This window comes from Melospiza georgiana, chromosome 3 (genome assembly GCF_028018845.1).
Source record: "Melospiza georgiana isolate bMelGeo1 chromosome 3, bMelGeo1.pri, whole genome shotgun sequence".
Classification (NCBI taxonomy): domain Eukaryota; kingdom Metazoa; phylum Chordata; class Aves; order Passeriformes; family Passerellidae; genus Melospiza; species Melospiza georgiana.
Window position 1 is genome coordinate 13,904,850 of NC_080432.1, and position 22,050 is coordinate 13,926,899.

Here is a 22,050-nt window from a genome sequence, read left to right on the forward strand (position 1 = left end):
CCAATGTGAACTGCTACCTCTCAAATCACAGCAAAACCCTCAAAAGTAACTGGGATGTATTGAGAAAAAGTGTTGAAGTCAGGAAAATGTAAAGCAAAACTTCTCAGAGGGTCTTGATTGGGATCTCAGCAGCTTTGTAACCTTCTAAACAGGGGAAATCAAGGCATATTTGGCTCTTGGATGTCAGTCAATGCCAAAGATTTTACAGGAGAGCAATGAAAGGAAAAATTTGGTGCAATAATGTAGCAAATAAGTAGCAAAGTCCATGCCCTGCTCATCAGAGGACACAGTCTCTCTTCAGGGAATCATTAAAGAATTTCAAATCAGGTTTCAATGCATTTCCATGCAGGTACACTCTTTGTCAGGAGGAAGGTGCCTCAGTGACACCCAGCCTATGGAAAAAGGGAATGTAGCTGGGACAGCAAAGCTGAAAACAGTAATTTATTGATTTTAATACTTCTATCCAAATGCACCAGGTAACATGAAGGAATAATTACAGGCTCCATCAGAGAGAGGTTGTGATCTGGCAGACACACCAAGCTCCCCAGGAGACGAGCTCTTAAAACTTTACAGACTCCACTGGGCAAAGACAGGTGACTCAGTACAAAGGGTTTTTACAGAAAAATGTAGAAACTAGAGTGAAAGCAGACATGTTTAAACTTCAGGTAACTGAGAGTGATCAGGGGTTGGATAATTGAAGTTCCAATGTATATTTGCCTACATTGTCGCTCACCTTTGAGCCCTACCTAGGCATCTTGACATTTATGTAGTCTGAAATCCTGAAAGCTCTGAGTTTAGACAACTAAATTGTTGCTTGTCAATTTAGCCTTGACTGAAAGACAGGTGTTTTGTTTCAGAGTAACACTCCTTTCAGACTCGTCTATTCCCAAGCTCACATTACTGAGCTAAGGAACTATCAAAAATGAATAACTTACAAGCAGGCAAAGACATTTACATACCTTGAACAAAGGAATTCTTTGGGCAAAATAAGGATTTTTAATTATTGCTTGTTTTTTGTCATATGGGATTCTCATCTCTGGCTCTCTGGTGGGAGCTGGAGGAGCTTGGAGACTTTGAAGGTTCCTACATTTTTGGTACTGCTATGCAGTTTTACAAGCCGAATGCAAAATGCTGTCTGAACACAAATCCAGCTGAGAATCTGAACCAGAATTCTCCAAAAATGCAATTCTGGAAGCAGGCAGAATAATATACAACACACAGAGCAGTCCAATGGCAACAGGGTGAGCAAGGGGTACTTCTTAGGCTCATCCTAACTTTAACTCAAAGTGGGTCATTATAGCAAGGCCTTCATTGTCATCTCTAATACTTCAGGCTTCTTGGCATGGTGGCAGGGCTTGGACCTCAATCCCTTTATTTATGCCATTAAGTGTGCTGAAGGCAACAGAAGACAGGCTTAATCACAGTGACCTGCCAATAACCTCAGCTGTGACCTGGAGGGATCCCCAGTTTTGGCATAGGTTAAGGGTCTCATCTCATTTAGAACTTAAGCTGGATTTGAACTGTAGCCCCAGAAGTAAAAAAGCCAGCCTTTTATCTGGGAAGCCACATGGCTCTGGTTTGGGACTTGTGACATCCCAGTATTGGCAAACCAGAGACATATTAACTGTGTGCTCTGTTTTCTGCCCTTAATTACGGCCAGCCAGTCTGAGTTTTCTTTCCTTTCCTTTTTTTTTTTTTTTTTTTTAAGGATTTGAGTGACAAAGTGACTATGCATATCATTCCACATTTGAACTGTAAGACTTCAGTATTTCTACCTCTAGTGTGTAATTGGATCAGCTGCCAGTTACAGAAAGGAGCTGGGTGAGTATTAAGTGTGTGGAAAATGAAGAAGAGTCCAAGTGTGAAGGGGAGGAATAATTTGACAAAGCCTGCAGTGAGCTGTACGTGGTTTTCCCATTCCAAAATGGAGTAGGTTTTGAAGCGCATGAGGAAAAACTGGCTTTGATTTATTAGCTCTGGTTCACAGAATGCCAGCCACAATCTTGGAGCAACTCAAGACATATGGAAAACCACAGTCCCTGCCCCAAGGAACTCACAACACCCACATTATCATACTGAGGATGGAGCAGTGCCAGCCTGAAAAACACTCTGCTTTTCTCTGGGTCCTGAACAACCTTGTCAGGCAGGGCACAAAGCTGCTGCTGCCAGGGCTGGGCTTGGTGTGCCCATGGTGTGGTGGCCCTCAAACCATCACACCCAGTGCTCTTTTGTAGGTCCCCACTGTAACACTGCCTCACTTGAATCTGGAGTCTCTTAAAGGAATTAGGATGAAACATGAATTAGGAATTAGGATTAAATATGAAACAGACTAGAACCAACCACAGAAATCCATGGTAAATCTCAGCCCTTTAGAAAGGTGACAAATAGGTGAAGACTGCAGTCAGAAAGTGACAGTTTTCCTGTCAGGACAAGAAAGTTGAGTTCCAACACCAAGCACAGGTAGAGGCAGGATCACATAGACAGAAACACTTCTTTATCCAGCAAATGTTCAATCATTTATATCTCTAGGAATTGCAAGCAAAATCCCCTCAGTAAGAATTGGGAGTCTGTAGGCTCCTGGTCAAACTCTCCTGGCTGGACCAGAACATCCTTCACTTTGCATTCAAAGATGCAACTCAGGACAACAATCTAATCATGATGTGGTCAGTTGGGAGGATTAGGAGAGAGACCTGCAGGCTGAGATCAAGGAGAAGGTCACAACATCCAGAGCAGCTCATGAAAGAAGCAGAAGAAATGGCAATTACCTGGAAATTCCCAGACAGTTGTCCCTCAGCTCCAGAAATGCTCCATAAAATCCAGCATGCTGATCTGTAAGGAATAAAGAAGAATAATTTATTAGTGCTGGAAACAAGAATTACAGACATGCCAGGTGACTGCCCAGTGCTGCCCAGAAGGTGGAGAGACCAAAAGCCAATTGAGATTTGCTGCTTCCCAACTCTAGGGGGCTGCACCTGGTGGTTTGCTGCCCAAAGGGCCAAATTGATATCCTGGGATTTGGAAATTCCTTTGTTCTGCCTTCACCAGCAGCCTCTAATTGAGAGGAGCAGTGTCCTAAAGGGCCCCAGGGTTTTATGGCCATAGAGTCCTGTCCTTTCTGGTATAAAAGCCCTGCAGACAACTCGGTCAGGCAAAAACACAACAAAAAACCATCTCAAAATAATTTCTCTCTGACTCTCCAAGGGGGTGAAGGCATTAAGACAGAATGCCCTACCTCAAAGGAAGTCAAGATTGGATCAGAACATCTCAGAGAGATAGAGAAGGAGAGATGGCAAGAGGCAGCAGTGTAAAGGTTTTATCAGCATGAGTTGGGGATGACCACATTACTCATAGGTCACTGTGCTTTCCAGCTGACTAGCAACAGATGAAATAAGGAAAACAAGGGCCTCAGGATCTCCAGGTAGCAGCTGCAGCCAATGCTGCCTTTTCAGCTGCCCTTTTAGCATGGAATATGCAGGCACTGCTCAGAAACTGCCTGCCTTCCCATGCAAAAGGGAACCTGAGGGCCCACTGTCAAGGAGAACACCAAGGTAACATTTGTATTATTAGAGGGAGGAAGCCTTCAGATGCAAGGCACCTGGTTTTCCCTACAGCTTGCATACTTCCAGGACTTCCTAAGACTGAACTAGAAGTACAGCAGAGATCCTTGTGGATCTCTAGCAGGAGGGCACCAGGGAAGGGTGCATTTATTATCCTGGTGTCAATTCACAACTGCTAGACCAGAAAACAGGTGCAGTTCTTCATGTCCCACAGCAGCAGCCACAACACAGACTTTGCTACCTAACAAAGATGTTAGGTATCAAATAAATCAAATAAAGATCCTTTATTTCTAGCAAAGTGATGCCATTCTGCCAGGCTCTGCACAGAGACTGTCACAGACCACTCGCGTTCCTGGAAGGTGCCATCTAATCAGACACACACCCGAGATCCCAACAGCTGAGGGGAAAATCCCACTGCTATTCCTGACACTTCTCAAATTAGCAGGAGCTTATAACCATAAGGATCTGTGGGATCCCTCTCCTGCCAGGGCTGCATGCACAGGGGTAAGGTAATGCCCTCCTGCTCTCTGCTGAATTCTTTCACCCTGCACTGCGTTGTTGTTTCCTGCGCTCAGAGATCTCCTGCTTGTGTTTGAACTCTCTGAATACTCTCTTCAGCTCCACACAAGGAGCCAGAGGCCTTGGTAACCTTCTACCCCAGCAGTTCTTTTCCTGCAGTCAGGAAATTACCTCTCTTTTTTTTTATTTGCCTTTTTTTTTTCCTTTTAATTGAAAAGAACTAGGGGAATTCCCCCTTCCTGTGCCTGGTTTCATGCAGGGCTCTGATGGCAGTGGTTGGTGACAGCAGCAGGAAAACCCAAGCCACACCACTCACAAACAACAGTGCCATACTTTGGGTTTTATGTCAATATTTGGATAATTTCAGCTATTCCACATTCTTACTGGTATTGAGATATCTAGAAAACAATGTGTGCTTCAAGTAATTCAGAAAGCATTACGATAGGCCTGTGTGAACACTTCTTCCCATAAAAACTCAAATCAGGTTAAATTCTGAGACTTGATTTTCAGCTGATATAAACCCTTGAAGATAATGTAATTACTGGCATGACAGTTTTCAGTCTGAAATGTCCTGGCTACTCTGTTTCCTCCATGTGAGCAGAGGGAACAGGTACCAGCAGGGAAGGTTTCACGTCTCTGCCTCCCTGGTGTTCGCACCAGGAGCTGATTTTACCCCAGCAGGATTTCTTTTTCCTTCATTCAAGAAATTATCTTTTTTTTTTTTAATGCAATCCACAAGAGAACTTCCCTTTCTGTTGTCCAACTTTGTAAAAGGAGCCTGATTTATATTTTCAGTTAAAAATCCTCCCAAAGTCATGAGAGGATGTGGTGGGAAAGGGATTAGAGAGGAAAGTAAGTGGCACCTCTAATATGTTTTACCAAGATATAGGAAGAAGATAAATATGAGACAGACAAACAAGAAAATTTAGGAAAGAAGGGGGAAAACACATGAAAGGTGTAGTAATAAAGGAGTCCCATCAGTAGCAACAACTCGAGGCAAAAAGAGGCCTGATGGATAGCTGGGCTAGCATGAGTGAGGAAGGGTAAAACAAACCTTTCCAAAGCATGGAAAAAAGAAAACCAAATTGTATTTATAAAAAACTAGTGAGAGAGAAAAAAAAGTCAGAAGACAAATAAAACAGACAGGGAGGACTTCTAAGAGCACAATAGCAGAGGTCAGTGCCCCATGGTCATTTCCTAAGAAAGGAGGAAGCAGAAGTGAAGTAAAATACATAAATATAAGAGACTCCCTATAAACAAAGGGTACATTGACTGCTAGCCCATGATTTTTTTGAAGGTTTGCTATCAGCATATCTCCAATGATAAATGCCTTCACATGATGCCAGCTCTCTGCAGGCACAACTGCAGCAAATCAGTTCTGCCAGGCCACACATGAAGTGACAAGGAATCACTTCCCCTATTCCATGTGGCACAGCCCTGGTCCATGCACAGGCTGAGGGTAAATCCTCAGGAAAGGAGCACAGGGCAGCAGTGTCCAGCAGCACAGAGGAGGAGAACACAAATGGGGAACTAAACTGGCAGCCTGGAGCTTCATTCAATGACTACACAGGTCCATCTCTGACCAAGGCTCCTCATTCCATGTCCTGCTCCAATTGCTCCTTTTTGTGCCTTGGGCACTGGTTTGTCTAGGCAGAAAAAATACTTCTAGATTGTTCTTGCCACACCCACCAAAACTGAAAATTGCCACCATCATCCTCTGAATGGCAACGGCATCCACAAAAATACTGGAATGACACAAACATGTTCAGGAGCTGTTTGGTGACTGCTGAGCCCAGGCTGGTGCCCTGTCACGACAGTAACCTCGTGCCATTCATTAAACCCCCTAAGCTCAAACTAATGTCCCAAACTGCCTTCTGAGTGCCCTGGAGCACAGCTCCAAGCTCAGTTTTCCATGGAGAGAGGAGCACCTGAGCCATCCCACTGACCTGAAGCGCCGTGGTAGGGATGTGCAGGCCCAGTGCTGGGCAGGAATGGGGCTCTATGGAAGAATGGTGGATGGAAAGGCTCCATTTTAAAAGTAAAGATGCATGGGTGACCCTCAGAATTTGTGCAGAAGCTTGATGGGGTTAAAAGCTGTGCCCACTGACGTGTTTCCAAGCAGCCCCCAGGCATTATCCTGCACATGGGCAAATGCTGCTCTCCCTCCCATCTCATCCGTGGGGTTCTGTGATTAACACCAATAATTTCAAAGGCAATATTCTCCCTATTGATCAGAGCCCCATTCTGGGAGGGAGAGATTCAGACCGACACTGAAAGCTGAATCTGCAATATGTATGTGCACATTGACTTGCAACAAAAGAACCACAGATAGCCCTCTGTTTATCACCAAAATCCAGTTAGATCCTGTGGTATCAGCAAAAGACAACAGTCTGGCCCCAAAGCCTCCATCCCACAAACTCCCACTTTGTGCTGCCACAAAGAGGAGGATGAGCAGATCTTGTCCAGATCCTGCAGCCTTTATCAGACCTCAACTGCCATGGAATCAGTGCCTTAACTCACCACAGCATCTTCACTATGAGCACTTCTACCCTTACCACCTTTGCCAAAATAAACACTGCTTTGGCTTGGGGGTGTTTGGTTCATTTGTTTTGTGGCTGGGGTAGGGAAAAAAAATGCAGGTTAATTTTTCTAATAGCAAAAATGTGTATAGAAATCCACTTTTTTTTTCTGGAACAGACAGCTGAGATACACAGAACAGCCTTTTTCTGTCCCCCCACACCCTTGCTCTGTACACCACCCCTGCTTTAAGATTAACTGTCAGTCTGTGCTACCCTTGAGGCCAGACATTCTTTGAATTTGGTTATTATATGAAGGTGCATTTGTGCTTCTAAATGGGCAGCTGTACTGTAAATGGAGCACAAAAGAGCAAAATTCAGCCTGCTCCAGCGTGGGTCCAAAGCCCAGCGTGTCTGTGATGCTGTAGCCTTTTGTTTCAAATGCAGATAGATAAACTACAGCCTTTTTTCCATGACGGTTATAATGCAGAATATGAAAAACTCTTGGGATGGTTTAAGCTGCAGGGTATTCTCCCAGAGTTCTGTCCAAAAATAATCTAGTAAAAATGTGGACAGAGAACCATCGACCTCTGCTTTCCCCCGAACATATGCAGCTCTGATCAGTCTGGTATTTCAAGAAAAACAAGGTCCTGAACCCTAATCCTCAGACACATAACAAAGCGCACTTCACAGCTGTGATGCACAGCTACTATCAGCTCCGAGGCCTGAGTGGGTCCCAAGACAATGCCTCCTTTATCACCCAGAGGACAAATATCTAGACAGCAATATTTTCTGCTTGAATGCTTCAAGCATCTCTCGCAACTCCTGACTGAAAGAGAAAACTGAGCTGAGAGTGTTTGCTGAGTGATTATTTTAATTTACTACTTGATGTAAATCTAAATGAACTGACATCCAGCTTGAGATGGACAGAAAACAATCATTGTGAAAAAAGAAAGAAGGCTAATATTACAATATCATTTGAGTAGCACAGGTTTAGGCAACTTTAGCAGTGGCAATGTAATAGATAGCGAGGCACGGTTTGCATTTCCTTTTCTTCACTCAATTACCATAATAAGTTCTGTAATTTTAGGGCTGTTTATTTATCAGGCGATGATAACAAAGACGCTCAGAACACGGTGTCTGAATGCAATAGTACAAAGCAGCCCAGTGATGGCCCCTGCATGCAGAGGATTGCTGATTGCCACACACCTGATTTTCCCTGTGTACCTGTGCTCAGAACCAGCAATATCTCCCCTTTTGCTAATTGCCAAAATGGCACACTCTCAGCCCCTGCCCTCTGGCAGAGCGAGGGAAAGGCACAGGAAAGGAAGAAAACTTCCTGGTGAAGTTCTCCAGTGCTTTAAAAACCTGTCAAGTCACTCTGCTGAGCTTTCTGGTATGAACAATAGATTTGGGACCTAGCCTGCCTGCACCAGGGAATCTGTCACTGCTGCTCTCTGATCCGGGCTTCCAGCGTTTGATGGCTGCGCGGTGTCACAGAACAGCTGGAGGAGAGGCGCCCCGGCTGCGCCGGAGACGGAGGGAAAAAACAACAAACAAAAAGCAAAAGCAGAGGCTTCTTTGTGAGGCAGACACGGTTCTGGGCTCTGCCAGAGCCAGACGTGGCACCTGAGGCGTAGGCTGTGATGCCCTGAGCTGAGAGGAACAGGCACCTCTGCCCCAGCACCCCTGCCCAAAGGAGTGCCACGGAGAAGGAGCAACACAACCCCACAGGGAAGTCCAGCAACAGCTCCCTCCCAGGGGGTTCACCATCTCCTGCAGCTGCTCACAGCATTTTCCAAGTAGAGACCACCTCCACGGGCCCCTCCAGTGGCACCACCAGTGGGAATAAGTGGGTGAGAGGCACCACAAGCCCATCACTCTATGCCTCTCTCAGCACATCAAAGCCCGTGTTGCACCCCCAAGAATGACTGAATGGCAACTCTTCATTATTCTGAGATGCTCGTGTCAGTTTTTGGGGGATTTGTGGTTGGAAAGACTGATCTACATGCTTAATTTCTTGCCCATTGCCTTAGAAATATGAACCTAATGTGAAACAAAACTCACAGAGCAATGTCCATTTTGCATATATCAAGGAGCGATGGAAAATCCTATGATTGAATAAAAATAAAGGGAGTTGAATGAAAATGGAACTCAGTGGGTTTCTGTTGAGAATGCCACTCAACAGCCTGGAGGTTTTGGAAGAATACCAGGCCTTCCTATTCAAGGCCTTGAACCACTACCTTAAAGAAATCTCTGCAGTTCCTTCTTAAATTCTACAGGAGGCTCAAAAGCACGTCGGAAATATTTTTACTCCGTACCATAAGATGTTTTTCATCAGAGTAACATGCCTCTTAACCCATAGCCATATATTCAATTAAATTGCATGGGCATATGTGTGTTTATTTACATAATGTGTAAATGTATAGCTGGGTATATATAAACAAAAGGCTTTGCTAACAGGGAGGAACACACATGGCGGTGTAATTTGTGTATACGCACACTGTGCGACTGCAGCCGCTCACGTCAACACCATCCATCACCTGTATTCACCAAAACCCCGGCAGCTCTGCTCCACACGCTGCCTACAAGTCCACCACCATGATAATCTCCTTCCTCAATTAATTAAGGACAATTTAAATATTTTAAGTGAATTACATTAACATGACAAAACAGTAACATTTAAATTGTGGAGCTGCGAGGAGGAGAAAACCTGTGACAAAGTCCCTCTTTCAGCACAGTTGTGGAGAAGGATCTCACAAATTGACAGTGTACATTATGCACAGCCTAACTGTGGACATTTTCTGTCAAGCACTTAAACAGAAAGACACAACAGCAGCTCCAGTGTGAAAAAGGAATTATCTGTGGGGGACTGGTCCTCACTAAGGGCAAGCCTGACAAGTCCAAGCAGGCACCCAGAGCAGCATTTAAAATAACCCTGCCACACCAAAGAGGTTCATCATGAAGCCCTGTCTAAATTACTGTGGGTTTGCACAGAACCTCCATTAACTGCCCTTATGGAAAAACACTGTTAGCCTACTGGAAAGAGTATTTTTTAAGTGCCCCTGTCAAATATTCTTCAGTAACAGGGCTGCAAATACATGGTATGAAACGTCACAGATGGAAATTAATTTTTTTGTTAGCTCTGTGGGGCTTCTTACAACGGATCTGAAATTTTACATTCAGGACTCAGCAGCAAAATAACGTTTTCCCTTTTAGGGACAAAAATTCTGCAAGGAAAGTTTTTGAGAAACCCAGCTTGTATTTATATCCTCCCCGTGCAGCCACTACGGATCTCGCACTCCTTCCACCGATGGAGTGACTGATTAACACATCCCGTTCCTGGGATTTGCAAAGTGAAGGCTGGATCCTGCCACACGTCCCTGAGTCAGCCTCAGTCACATGAGCAGCCCCCAGCAGGAGCAGGGATCGGGCCCTTCCAAAGGAGCAGAGCTGCATGAGCCCCTCCATGTGCCAATGGAGAGCGATGATGCAGGGACATCCAAACTCAGGTTACTCGTGCCACACATCTGGGAGGGATGTGGGACTTCCAGGAATACAACCAGGTTATGGTGAGGGCCAAGCTCCTGCTGCTCTTTATCCACCAACCTCAACCATGCCCAGCGTGTGATGTCATGTTGTAGAAATTATGGTGATGTCACAAAGCATGAGCTGAAATTACCTGAAAGCCCAAATTCTGGCTGAAACCCCCCAAGGCAATTTTCCTGCCAATGAGAAGTGGAGGATCAAGCGCCCCACCCCTGAGAGAAGAGGGATTGCTTACCCAGGAGAAAAACATCCAGGGTGCCAACATTTCACTGTGAAGACCACACTGCATTTCCTGTTGGCAATTCTTAGCTGTAATTATGGAAACTATTGCAATTAGGTTATTCTAATTATGAAAATCTATCTCCTTTTAAAGATTTCAGAGCAACCTTTTTTTTTTTAAAATGAAAAAGAACACATAAAAAACACTGAAATCCTTTGAATTCCTTCTTATGCCACACAATCTGAGCACAATTTATCTAGATAAGTTTTAATTATAGCCTTTCCAGAAAGACAGTACTCTGTATAAATAAAAAGAAATATAATTGATAAATGTAGTCAGATGGTACCAGGTTGTTTAAATAGACCATTAAGCTCAAAATGTCTAAAGTTAAATTAGATTGTATTCTCTTTCACCTAGGGCTTTTGTAAGGCACAACTGGCATGTATAGTCTTGTCCACATTAATTTTTACTGCCACGGTCAAAAAGCAGCATAAGTCTGCAGCTTGTGTAAAATTTTCTGTCTTTATTTGACGTGATCATAGTGGATGAATTAGCTCCCTTGGTGCAGAGAGTGAAAGAAGGTTAGTTGAGGGAAATAAGGAATTTTCAGAGGAAAGAAAAAGTTTGAGGGAAACATATGGTTTAAAGGCTCTAGCCTATTTCAGATCAAGCTGAGAGAGTTGAGATCTGTTGGTTCAGAGATCCAGTTCACTGCACATTCCTACTGTGCCTGCCTACTAATTGCATCCCATGTTTGTCAATCAAATATTTGCAATTAACAAAAATATTCCCTTAAGAGACATATAACAGAGGCTGCTAAGGATCCATTGCTTTGCTATTAGACTCGGCTCCAAAAAAATGAAAAAAAAGGTCTTTAAAAATATTCTGCTGATGATGACACTGCCAGACACTTCCAGTCAAAACATTAACAAGCAGAATAGGTGGCATGGGGGCTTTTCAAAGAGATTTTTTTCAAAGAAGAAAAACTTTGATCTTAGTGTTTCTGACCCATCCTCCACCTCTGATTCTTCAATCTACAAGTACATATAGTGGTTTAATTTCACTCAGTGCATAACTTGCCTAAGGAGAAACGTTGATCTAGATTTTTTTTTATTTAACTCCAATTTAACTGATGCTCTAAAGCTGCCCTATCAGTGCATAATGCACACTCACACGAGGTTTCTAAGCAGAAACTGAAGAAAGCAGACTGGAATAATAAGAAATGCACAAGGTTCAGAGGAAACATTAATTTGTAAATAGGTAGAAACGCCAGTAATTTGTTGGGAATTGAAGACCTTCTGTATGAAACAGTGAAGCTTAGCAGCTATGCACTGCTGTTTTATAAATCAATACTACATCTGAAGGAGGTGTTTGAATGCTTGTATCATTGTGGTTTGAGTCAAACAAAGTTCTGTGATAAGAAATGATCAAACAAAACAAACAAAATCCCTTCTCCTGTCTCGCCGGATAAATTCCAAACATAATTCCACAAGAGGGATAGAACATTGAAATCATCCACTTTTTTATAATTGCCTAAACCCCTCAGTCACAGAAAGATGATTGGATTGGTGATGGACTATTGTATTCTCAAAGACATGGCTGATGCCAACGGAGAGCTCCTGCGGAACGATAACGGTGCCAGCATTCTCCCTGTGACCTGTGCTGGGCTTCAAAGCCCATCCCAGCCAAAATGCCGAGCTCCAGAGTGAGCATCCCTGGGACTGGGGGCTCCAGCCTCCCCTTCCACCTCCACAACTAATTCCTTCAGTGCCATGAGCAACCTCTTATCCTCACTGCTGCTAAATACAGGCTATAATGCACAGCCAGTGAATGAGAGGAGCTCACGCTTCGGCCAAGCCTAGCCAAGGAAAAATGTGCCAATGCAGCCCTGCAGGTACAGCTTGATTTGCAGATTTGCCTCGTGTCAACGCAGCCTGCACCTGCAAACAGAACCTTCTTCTTGCCGTTTTCCAATTCTCCCACAGAAAATGAAGCAGAATTCCAGCAATGTTAATGATTTTCCCAATCAGATGTGATCTAAAATGCTGTGTGCCCCCATGACTGACATTGCTTCCTTTCCTCAAAGGCTGTAAGTAATCATGAAATGTTCTGAAGGCACAAAGGAGCTGCCTTCCCTTGCCTTTTTTTTTAATCTTTATAAACCATTTCCTTAATTTAGGCTGTAGCTTAAAAAAACCCTCAGCATCACAAAGCTCTGTCTTTGGGGCTGTAATACTTGCAGAGAATGGAGACAGCATTTCTCAAAACCCACCAAGCCCAGTTTCGGGAGCCTCGGGAAAGAGAGGGAGTTGGGAGAGCGGTGTCTGCAAAGCAATATCCTGGGAGACATCTGCTGGCCACGCCGAGCTCCGGTCCCCACTGCAGGCACCGAGACTGGGGCTCGGGACTTGGGGAGTCAAGGGGCAACTTGGTGGCCACACAAATCATAAGTGCACAGGAAACAAGGATCAGCCAACAGCCCTGCCTTTGGACTCCATAAAGGATTTAGCAACATCCTTATTGTCTGACTGATTGCGAAAGGAAGCAAATCCATCCCTGCGACTGCAGGGAAGCGGCGAGCAGGGACAGCTGAGCCGCAGCGCACTCCAAGCCCGCGGGCACCACTCCAGCCCAGTGACCGGGGACACTTCCCTGCCACTGCTGGATAAACACACTCCAAAGCTGGCACTGGCATCCCCCAGCTGCCTCTGTGCCCCTCGGGAGGCTCCAGGCAGATAAAGCAGGACACAAAGCTGGGCGGCACAGGGAGCAACGGGGACAAGGCAGAGCCTGGCCAGCCTGCTGCTGAAGAAATTTTAAATCATGGGCTTGCATGGAAGAGCCCCGTTTGTAAACACACAGCTATCATTTTGCAGGGGGTTGTCAGATTACAGAATCTTATCATCAAGTCTGAGGTGGGAAAAGAAGAGGAGGAGATGGAGGAGGAGGGTATTTTTGTTCCTGTCCTTCATTTCCTGATATGGAGACACTTTTGATCCAAGAGATTTTTTCTCTCTCTTCTTTTTTTTTTGTTCAGGTTTTTGTTGTTGTTGTTTTGTTTTTAATTTGGTAGCATAAATTCATTTCACAAGATGCAGGTGTTTGAAAAATTTCAGAAGTTCTGTGGTTTTGTATTCCTGGGCTCATTGATGAGAAAGCTTACTCGTGATGACATGGTGAGCTGAAGCAATGATTAAAGGGCTATTGCATATGCTCTTCCCAGCTGAGTTGTTCTCCTTGTTGTTTTTAGAGCACACAGAAAGTGTCTGCACCAGCTGCTAATAAGCTCTTTTGCGACTCTAACATCATGATCTGATCACCCCAGAAGTGCAGAGTGGGAGCTGAAGAACTTGGTCTCAGCAATTTGCCAAAAACATCCCTGACATATTTCAGCTACCACGGAAAGTTTGTGACACTGCAAGGAAGTGAAAATGCCTGTGGAAGGTTGAACAGGAATGTGGGACTGGTGTTTGTGTGCACATGAGATTTAAAGGCATGGGCAGAGCAGGGCCATGTGTGTTTTCAAAGGCACAAATGGGAATTAGGCACACAACTTCTGTCGGCTTCCAGTGACAGAACGATCCCTTGTGCCTTTGAAATTCTCCCCCTTTATTTACTGTTCCTTGGCAAAACCAGGGCTGAAAACCTAGTTTAAAAAGGATTGGAGCTGGAGTGAAGCTGCTTTGGGATTCTAATTGAGAGGCACAAGATGAAACCACACCAAGACACATTTCATGATGTCCCAAAAATCAGCTTTTAACACCAAGTGCTCAGAACTTCAGATCTAGGGCACTCTAAAAGTATCACTTGACCTGACAGGGGGCCAGTTGAGGAATTCCCACTGGAGGGCAGAACTCACTGTTATCTCTTGCTGGGCAGGAAGGGCAGGGCAGTCACACCTGCAGGTCTAACCTGTGGAATTCTCCCAGCTAAAGCCAGGCTGTGCTGTGTCAGAGGAGGAGAGGGCTCTGTGCATTGAGGGCAGGTGTTCTGAGGTGGATTTGGCTCTGGTTTTGGTGGAGGTGGCAGGAGCTGCTCAGTTCGTGTGCTCACAGCGTCGTGCTGTCTCTGCAGGACGGCTGTGAGCAAACAGTCTGAGGATGTTTTAGCAGTGCATAGAGCTGCATATATTTGCCATAAATAGGAGTTTATTCTTTGGCAGACAAGCCAGCATTAGAGCTGCAAAAACACACAGAATATAGTAAGTGCCGGGGAAAAGAAAACCAAGCAGAGAGACAATCTGTGAAGCAAAGGAAATAAATAGAGACTGAACAGAAAGAAAACTAGAAGGATGAGGGGAAAAACTAAAAAGTTACGGTAAAAAGGAAAGAAAAAGGAAAAAAGGAAGTCAGGAAAGTTTGAGATTCCTCCCTTGTGGGAATGGCACAAATTCATCAGTGATGTTTTGTGTAGCTCTGGACACCCCAACTGCTTCTTTACCCAACTTCTTAAAAAAGCAACTGATTCCCAAGGCAATGGGACTGAGTACATTAATTTTTATCAATCCTCATCCATAATAACAAAAACTGACCTATTAAAATAAGTACCACCGGATTTGGGGTTTTTTGCTCTTTTTTTCAATGAAGAAGAAACGAAGAAAAAATGCAAACCAAAAGTTTTAAGATGACAGCCAAGTCATGATGAGCAGCACCCATGAAGTGCAAATATCCACCTGTGCTTAATCAAGAAGGAAACTTGACCAGTACAATGTGTGGACATCAATTGTCCCTACCCATTCCAACAGATATAACAATAAATTTAAAAAAAACAATTTAAAAAAATAAAAATAAATAGGTCATATAATTCCTAATTTTTCCTGGTGTTTTTTTCTGATTTTCACAATCCTGTTTACATGAGCAAAGATGACAACAGCAATTTCTGCTTGAAGACAAAAATCTGAGCTCAACAACCAAAGGCCAGCAAAGCCCCATTCTTTTCCTAGGCAGAGCTGAACTCAGCATTAATTAATTTAGGACACAACTTTCTGGAGCTCAGTTATTCCCTTGGGCAACAACTTTACCTCACATTAATTTACAGTTCAATGGCAATTTTATGGATACTTGAACTTTTATTACTGTCTAACCTATACAACCAGAGTTGAACAGATTTTGCTAGTAGGATAAATGATCACTTGGTTGTAAAATGAGTTATTGGAATTGCCTTTTCCATACATTATAGACAGTCAGAGGTGGCTTCCTCTGTCCCTGAGACCAGGCTGGGGACACTGCCCCACTGTCCCAACACCAGCAGGACAAAGCTCCTGGCTCCCTGTGACCCTGACAGAGCCTCAGTGCCCAAACACAACACTCCCTCACTCCAGAACTATATAAAAATTACATAAAAGACTGAAACTATCTCCCTGTTTTATAAACCAGACAACTTTGGGAAGCAGGTGGCCCCAGAGCCACACCTGAGGGCACTGGCCTGTGCTGGCTGGTGCAGATGAAGAGCTGGGGTAGAAAAGCCTCTCCCAGAGCTCCTGTGACTGTCAAAAGCAATGACTATGGGTAAAATTACCACTAGCTTACTATTCTTAGCTCAGAGTATTTATCCTATGATATTGATTTTATTACAGAAAACTCCTTCAGTATGTAATAAATACAATTAAAGCTGCTTTGTGCTGCTGGCTTAAAAATAGCCCTAGAATATGTAAAATAAATGCTGGGCAAATTATTTTAAGATTTTGGAAAGGACAAAATCCAGTGCAGGGAAAAACACAACCAGTACAAAATATTAATATCACCTCAGTCAATATTTCAGTTTTAGACAAAATTCACCTTGAAATCTAGCCATCAATTTCTTATAACACCAGAATTGATTTTTTTTTTAAATCTAATATTAACTTCATTTAAATCCAGTCTTTCTAAGTCTGTTGCACTTCAGAAAATGTAGCTGAATGGAAAAAGGGGTTTTTTTCAGCTTTAAATCTCATTTGGTGAGTAACAAAAATAATGGAATCTGCACCTCAGCTGAAAGAATTTGTGGTGCACATGATCTCCTTGTGGGATCCTCCAAAGGCTCCAAACATCCCCTTGGTGCAGGATCACTGCTGGATGGAAGGGACTGAGATTTTCAGTTTTAAGAACTTGGGAGATCCAGATGCAACAGTGAAGAGTGGGAGGGAGTTTGCACTTGAGGAGAATGGTTTTATGAAACCCTTCAAGTATTTAAGAATTAGAGCTATTAAATGCATGATCTATGACTTTTAAAGCTCTGATCTGCCTAATCTTTCTTGCATCCCTCTCCCCCAAAGGCATTAATAAAGCCCAAATTAAGCCATGCCAAATCCTCATTTTCCATCTGAGTTTGATGTTTCAAAGGCTCTGCTGTTCTACCTTTGTTTTGACATACAAAAATGTCACCTCTGCTAGGAAATGTGCATATTTGGCAAGAAAAGAGGAAATAAAGGCTTCCCCTGCATTGTAAGCTGTGTGTTACAGTCTGTCAGCAATCAACAGGGGCAGATGTTAAACTCACCATCCTCTCCTAGAAACTGGTGTTTAATTAATCAATGCCTTTCTCTCCCCTAAGGTGTCTCTAAACCAGGAGGTCCTGCATATCCATTAGCCACTTTTAGCAGAGGTGTGATAAAAAACTATCCCAGACTTAGACAGACCCAAAAATCCCACAAATGAGTCCATGTCTAATCTAGACTTCACCTGAGCTGTGCAGACACATCAGCACATCATCAAAGGCATCCTGGGCTTTCTCTGACTTGGGAACTAAGTGGAACCAAGTCCCACTTTTGCTTTCTTTCAAACCCAAAGAACAACTTCTTTTTCCCAAAGCTCTTCTTTCCCCTTCCACAATTGTTATTGGTCTGATAAAACATTTTATTTCCCTTCACAGCATGGTTATAGTCAAGGAGTATAAAGGCCAGTGCAGCATTTGACTAATCCAAATAAGATTAGCAGAGAAGAACCTTAATATTTTGCAAACCCAAGTTTTTTACCTTCCACACACAGGTAGTGCCACTTCCCCACCATCGCTTTTAACCATTTCAGTGGAAAGAAAAGAGCATGAAATGGAGAACAGAAAGAGTTATTTCCACCTGGGCCACCTCTGGACAGGAACAATTCAGCAGCAGGCTCTGGACTCCAGGAGTTGGTCCTTCCAAAGGCCTCCCAGCTGCAGCTGGACACCTGCACCCTTTATTTCCTCCCTTCCAAGCACACTCTGTTCCCCACCCACCCCATCAGATCCAGGGCCAGCCCTAAAGCCTCTGAGGAGCTGCACTGGGGAATGCCCACGTGCCTCTGTCCAGTCCCTAAATCATCCTTTTCTCCTCTCCCCATTAATTTATCCACTGGAGGAAGGCATTTCATACACTGAGCTGTAGTGTCTGTTATTTGATGGTAATCGATTAATTTTTAACTATCTTTGATGTTCTATAAATAGCCTAAGCTAATAGAGACTTCTTCTTACTCAGAATGCAGATCCACTGTGAGGTTATTTGAAAGAAAAGAAGGAGTCTGGTGTAGTATGTTTGTTCAATGTGTTATTAACTCAGAAAGGAAATTGAGCTATAGTGAACTATGTAGATCTGATTCTGACAGCTGCAAACAATTCATAGTGAAAATGACTCAGGCTAATTCACATTTTTTAATTCTTTTCTCCCCCACTTTCTTCTGCAGACAGATAAAGGGTTCAAAATGACCTTGAATTGAAAACCCTGGATTTATCTTAGGGTTTTCTTATTTCTTAGTGCTGTATCCAAAACTTCCTCACTGGGAAGTTAGCAAAATAGGGAAAAAAACCCAAACAACAAAACACCTCCTGTCTGATGCACCTCCTCATTTTGCTTCCAATACTTCCCAGACAGTGCTGTGGGCAATGTAAGTTGCTCTTCAGAAATTCAGTTTGGAGGGCTGGGATAGACACAAACCCTCAGTTGTGGTGGGGAACTCAGAAACATTAGTGGCCTTTTTTTCCTTAATTTACATTTTCCCTGTTAGTTCACCCTGAGATCCCAACGGCACGATTTACTAATTAATTACTATTATTAGCTAATGGCAGTGAAAACTGAAATTACTGCCTGCCTTAAGCGTAACAAAACTGACAATAAATCTGTGGTGTGTGAATCACTTCCTTAGCCAAATACCAGCAATGGTGGCTTGGTGCTTTCCACAAAAACACCTGGCACACATGGAGGCACAGCCTTCGTGTTCCAGAGCATTCCTGGGCACTGCCAATACAGGGGCACCACCAGCTTTGAGAGGGCTTCATCCTCTTCTTCTGACTAAAAAACCTGGGTGCTGCTTCTTCAGAAACATGGGCTGGACTTGGCCTTGTGAACAACAATAATTTACCTCCTGTTTGTCACAGCAAGTGACAATCACTGAGGTGGCTGCAGCTACTTGCTAAATGTATGCAAACATTTTAGGGTTTACATTTTGGGCAGTTTTAAATGTCCAGATCCTTAAATCCCCTCCAGATGCCCAAATGAGCGCCCTGGTTCACAGAAGCCCCTCTGTGACAGGCTCCAGGAGAATTGCTGTGCAGGAAGAGGTGTCCACTCTGAGAGCAGGTGTGTGGCTTTGTGTCTGCACGCTTGGGGATGTCTGTGGAACAATTATTTTCCCTCCCAATCCCGAACAGTGGGTGGTCACTGATGTTAGACCGAAATCAATAGGTAGAAAAGAGATTGTTTACAGAAGCATGACAATGACTGGGTCACCCCAGAAGGAAGTTTGCATCGTTCTGAGAAGAAAACACTCAGAAGATGGCTGTAATTTAGTGCCTGGATACCAGAGTGACTGGGAACTGCATAGACAGATTAGGCAAAAATTAAATTTGTTTAGACAGATAAGATGCGAGAGTCAGATCAAAGAAATCAGCTTCAATGTAGTGCAGGGAATACTTTCCCACCCTCAAAAAGTGTACAAAAGAAAGCAAAACCAAGAAGCTGCCAGCCAAAATTACCAATGCAGTTCCATTTAACAAAAAATCAATATTACAATAAGATGCCAGTAATGAAAGAAAAACCGCAGCAGTATCTCAATAAAGATTACAAATTACAAGATTATAAATGGAGAGCCACAGTCATTTTGGACAGACAAATATGACCACAGGACAACTGGAGGCCAAATGATGGTTCAGGAAAAACGCCTGCAGCTTTCATGAAGGCCAATGGGAGAAGCAAACATGCATCTCAGGGCAGGATTTGGCTCTAGGACTCACTCATGAGTAATTGTGGCAGGGAGATACAGAATAGCACAGAAATAAAAGACCTGCTCATTAGAAACCCATCCAGCCAAACCCACAGGGACAACCTGATGTAAAATCTCCATCATTTGTCATTTTCAAGAATCCGGTGCCAGTCTTGAGATATTTGTAAGGTACCAAAACTGGGGGGTTTTAATTGTAATTTTCCTTTCATCCATAGAGCTCTTAAGTAATTTACAAGTCTTTGACAAATGCTCCAAAACCTGCCCCTACAAAAGCCAGGGGCGAGGATGATGCTGCAATGATGTTGGATCCATCTCTCCAAAGAGAATAAAGCAGGTAAAAGCACACAGCTTGTTCTGGAAACCAGAGGTACCACAGCTAAGGAACATTCCAGTTCACAGTCTTGCAATGAGGCAGAAATAAAGGATGGACCATACGATGCTTGGCTTGCAATCAACTGCCTCTGCCCTGAGCCCATCTTAGCTCTTGTGCAAAAGCTGATTTAAACAAGACAAATGATGGAAACAATAAAAATCCCCACCTCACTTTGATTCTGGCACATCTCTTTCATCCAATCACTGCATAAATAAAAGGCAAAATCTGCCCTGTAGAACTACAATTCCTTTCTGTTCCTGCAGTGTCACCCAAGCCCACACTTAAGAGATGTTTGTTTGTTCATTCTCGTCCTCTTTATTCTATTTAACACACTGCAATAGTTTCACAGCACAGAATATTGTCAACATGTTTATTTCTCAACAGGCAAGTTGAAGAAAACCCAACCCAAACCAGATTAGAGGGTCAGGACAGATACAGAATGGAATCATGAGAGGGAATGGTGGAAATGACTGAATTAAATATGTAGATAACAGCTCCAGAGTGAGGCAGAAAGTGCAGGTGGTGCCATCAGGGCAGCACACACTGCAATGGAGTGGGAGATATGTACCAGAGCTGGGAAGAGAACAGATCACAAAGAAAATACGGATTGAAGCCAATAAACTGCAGGAAAACTAAAATCAAAATGATAGGTGAAAGAAATGCATGTATCTGCATTGTAAGGAGTCCATTGAATTGAGCAAATGATACTCCTCCTGGGGGAATGATTCATTACCATATGGAAAAGACCTAGCCCATGATAAAGGATGGGGGGAAACCACTGAATAGCAGAATCTACCTACAGAAATTGAAAAAGAACGTTCTTGTTGAATTGTGGCAGAAGTACTTCAAAATTCCGAAGGGCCTGACTAACGCAGATAGGGAGGGGAGGGGAAAAACCATGTTAAAATATGTGATATCATGCCTACAAGCAAGGGTGAAGGTCGAATCAGAGAAAATTTAAAATGCGCCGAGAAACAAGCAGCATCAGCAAGAGCAGTGCCAGAACGAACAGATTTTATTCATCCCTACTTCAGGACCTAAAAAGGGGGGTGGGGGGGAGAAATATTGGAAGTCCTCCTTACTTGGGGGGCTGTGTCTCCATGCCACTGACCTACTTCTACTTGAAGCACTCTGCTTGGAGAGACTTGCTAAGGCTCGAGAAAAAGGTCTTATACCACAACAATATTGTGCTACAACAGTGCCCACAGTCTGGCTGCTCGGGGATTTATAAGCCAAGCTCACAAATAGACAGTAATGAGTTACTCACCAGAGGCTGTCAGCAAAGTTGCTAATTAGTACAAATGGTAGTAGATCTTGTAATGCTGTCCCCTGCTTTAGTGGGAACAGTTCCAAGACCACCTAACCTGTATCTCACCGGATTAAAGACAGATTGGCTCCCTTTAGTCCAGCCTGCCATTTCTGGGGGTTTTAAAGCACGAGACAGAATCACAGTTAGAAGGAAAACTCAGGAGCAAACTTAACCACACAAACAAAGTGAGTCAGTTCCTGGGGAGACACCCCACGTGCAGAAAATAATTACTCCTCCCTCTCCTCATGGAAGAGCCGATGCACCCATGTCGACAGAAGCCCTTCAATTGAATTTTGCAAGAACTGGGCCAAGTCCCAGGGCTGTGAGTGCCAGTGCTGCCATGGGGAGCAGCACACCTTGAGCTCCCCAGCCTGCAGAGCTGACAAAAACCTTCTGCTAACCAGCAGCCCTCAGGCTTCCAGTACAGATAAAACCAACAAAAAGGCAATTAAATGGGGCACAGTTTTAATGTGCAGCCTTCAAACAGGGAAACACTTCATCTCCTCAGAATTTCACAGGACCATGGTAACAAACTGTTGACATGTTAAAGCCACTATTAAGAAATATGATGCTAAAAGGGAAATTAGAAGAATTATTGACTGGTTATTGCAGTTTAAATATCTTTATTATTTAAGAATTGCACCAAAGTTGCATTCCTGTTCCCTCTGCAATGAATGTACAGAAAAACCAGCACATCACATTATAGAGTTTTTCTGGTACTACTTCCCACAAAAAGAACCAGGTTTTAAAAACCACTGACCTGTCTGGCCATTGAAAATCTAAGACATTTTCTATTAAAATACGTCTTTCTATCAGCAGAAATATCTTCTCTAATAC

At 43.5% G+C, this 22,050-nt stretch overlaps 1 long non-coding RNA gene across 1 annotated transcript in view; it reads right to left on the reverse strand.

The window, feature by feature from the left end:
• Positions 1 to 22,050, reverse strand: part of LOC131081903 (uncharacterized) — a 119,247-nt gene that overhangs the window by 28,577 nt on the left and 68,620 nt on the right. The window contains exon 2 of the long non-coding RNA XR_009114290.1: positions 2,766 to 2,829. This is a non-coding gene — a long non-coding RNA (uncharacterized LOC131081903). The remainder of the gene's footprint in view (positions 1 to 2,765; positions 2,830 to 22,050) is intronic.